We start from the raw sequence: 3,082 nt of genomic DNA on the forward strand, positions 1-3,082 counted from the left end.
CGCATATAATGTTTCATACGTTTACATATGCGTGCGGGGTGCGTGTGTGCATGTGCGGCTGTCTGCGTGTGTGTTTGTGCGTGTGTGGGGGTGTGCGCGGGGTGGGAGGTGGTGGTGGTAGTGGTCTGTCTGGGTATTGACTCGCTCCTCACTCTCGCGGCCGCCACCACCCGTGCCACACCACGCCTCTCCTCCCCGCGCCACACCAACACCATGGCCACAAACGGAGCCGCCACAAACAGTTCCTCGTCCTCGGCTTCCTCAAACAGTGGACAGCCACCCCCGGAACAGCCTTTACCCCAGCAACAGCAAACAGGCACTGGTATGAACTCCATCGTGCAGGTGTTTCCGCCCATCGTGGAGCTGAATGTGGGCGGAGTTTTCTACACCACCGCCCTCACCACCCTCCAGCGGGACCAAGAGAGCGTCCTGGGTCAGATGTTTTGCGGGAAGGCCAAATCACCTGTACTACGTGACTCCAAAGGCAAGTTCTTCATCGACCGCGACGGCGTGCTCTTCAGGTACATCTTAGACTTCCTTCGTAACCAGAAACTTGTGCTGCCGGAGAACTTCAGTGAGCGGGAGAGACTGAAGAAGGAGGCCGAGTACTTTCAGCTACAGGACATGATCGACTCCCTCACGCTGCCCAAGTCCCTCAGTCCCGTAGACCCGGCCTACACAGTCCGGACCACAGTAGGCACCATCACCATCGGCTACCGTGGAACATTTGCCTTCGGTCGGGACGGACTGGCCGACGTCAAATTCCGGAAGTTAAGTCGGATCCTGGTGTGCGGTCGGGTCACGCTGTGTCGGGAAGTGTTCGGTGAGACGCTGAACGAGTCCCGAGACCCGGACCGAGGCGCAGTGGACCGGTACACCGCGAGGTTCTTCCTGAAGCACACCTTCCTGGAGCAGGCCTTCGACATGCTGGTGCTGGCGGGGTACAAGTGCGCCGGGACCTGCGGTTCTAGCACCGCGGGGGGCATCCTGGGGGACAAAAAACCCGGCATGGACAACGAAGAAGACCGATGGAACCACTATAACGAATTCGTGTGGGTAAGAGAATAATATGACGCGGGGGTCGGTGCAGCGGCGGAGGCAAGTGAGACCATGAAAAGGCCCGTCACTCCCTGCAAGTCTCTCTTTTGACGACCCCCAGCACAGCTAACCTGACGTGGAGTCCAGGGGGGCGCGACCCCTGCGCGACACTGCGACGTATCATCACGTGCTTGTCCAAGAAACGTATTTTCGTCGGTTGTGGAGACTCCCCAGCACCTCTTCCTTATTAACACATTTCTCTGCCTTGCACACTAATATAATCTTGTATGTTATTTATGCAATATATGTCGATAATGAAAGGACGTGAGTAGCATACAAGAAAATAGCAATGTGTAATGTGCAAAATAATTTCTTAAGAAAGAGGTGGTAGAGAGTTTCCTAAGCAGACCAAAACATGGTCCCAAGACCAACTCCAGCGGTCCTCGCGAAGCGCTCATGCCTGCAAGTGCTCACAAGTGTTCAGCCCCACCACCACGCTGCACAAGCCAAGCACATGATTAGTCTTTCATGGCGTGTGAGCACAGAGCACCGCTAAACGAGTGACAAGTGAATCCAAAACAAACCTCTAATGTTACTTTGCTAATCAACATGTAAATCACGAGTAATAAAAAAAACAACGGTGACCCGGATGATTAGTGGTCGCTTTTAATTGGTTTGTGTATCAGATAATCGTGCACTGAAATCATACTTCATTATGTGGCACATGTAATTGCAATGTGAAATATAAGTAAGTTGAAATATATATATGCCATCATATATTGTAGAACCAGTTACTATATTTTTGAAGCATTACGTAGAAAAGCATTGCAAAAGAAGGCAATGTAAAAAATAGACTGTGTCAGTGTTCAGTGTATTTTTGGTTACGTTGAAATAATGAAAGTGGGAGCACAAGTGGCAAAATAATTAATCTTGAGTCCAGCCTTAAGAACCAGTGCAGCCATCACCTGTCATGTACAATCACTGGCAAAAGTTAGCTGATAATCCCCGGCCAACACTGTGTCTTGCCTTCCAATCTCGCCACAAAACCTCAAGAGTATCCTTCTTCCTCATAGTCTTTTATTTTGTGCTTCATATTGACAACCCAACCTTCTACATGTAAGACCTTCCATTGCCACAGCCAGCTAGGGAAGTGTCAGCTAACTTTTGCCTGTGATTGCACCATCGGCACTGCTAATCAGCCACTCGCCATTGCTCGTGTTATTCCACTTTAACGACGGGAGACAAATTACTGCCCTCCAATTACAGCCTTTGAGGAACCTTCTTCTTTATAAGTCAAGCGTTTATTAACCCCCTCTACTCGCATTTGCAGCTAATGTTTTTTTTTCCTCTCCACGGTGTTTGGCGGAGTACCAATCAAAACACAGCTGTCCAAAGGCACGTGTGTGTTTGTCTTGCTTGATCGTGTTTTTTGTGATGATGACGTATTTTCGTTTTCTTCTCTCACCCACTCACTTTCTTTCTTTCTTTCTTTCTTTCTTTCTTTCTCTTTCTCTAATGATCACAGTGTTTTATAATCTGTGTTCCAAATTATCCGATCCAAGACCCACTTTCGGAATTCTCATATTATTCGGCACTCCTCCAGTTGATCGAAGTCACTGAAATGTACAGTCAGAGATGTAAGATGGCCTAATATTTCGCCTCGTCTTCCTCTCACTTTCCCCGCACTAACTTCTAAGCTAAGTTCGTCTAATATTTCACTTCTTCTCCATCACACTTTCCACCGCTGGCTAATATTCCTAAGCTAAATTAGCCAAATAATTCATCATCAGCATACTTCTCACTTCCCCCTACTGACTAATATTGCTAAGTTTGCCTAAAATTTTCACCTTTTCTGCTAATCACTTTCCTCTGCTGGCTGAAACTCCTAAGATAAGAGAGGCTTGGTATGTTTTTCTGGCCATAGATGATTCCCTTTGATATGATGCATCAGGGAGGAGAGTGACGGACATGCCCTAAGTGTGAAGTAGACGCAGTGAAATAGCAGGCGAACTTATGTCTCTAACTGTAGCGAGGAGACATTGAT

At 48.3% G+C, this 3,082-nt stretch overlaps 1 pseudogene; it reads left to right on the plus strand.

Annotated features, from left to right (window-relative positions):
- The first annotated feature begins 213 nt into the window (after window positions 1–213).
- On the plus strand, window positions 214–1,068 carry LOC145406348 (BTB/POZ domain-containing protein KCTD16 pseudogene; annotated as a pseudogene).
- The last annotated feature ends 2,014 nt before the right edge of the window (window positions 1,069–3,082 follow it).

Source organism: Coenobita brevimanus, chromosome 70 (genome assembly GCF_032717465.1).
Source record: "Coenobita brevimanus isolate Jiangsu-jjx chromosome 70, ASM3271746v2, whole genome shotgun sequence".
Taxonomy (NCBI): domain Eukaryota; kingdom Metazoa; phylum Arthropoda; class Malacostraca; order Decapoda; family Coenobitidae; genus Coenobita; species Coenobita brevimanus.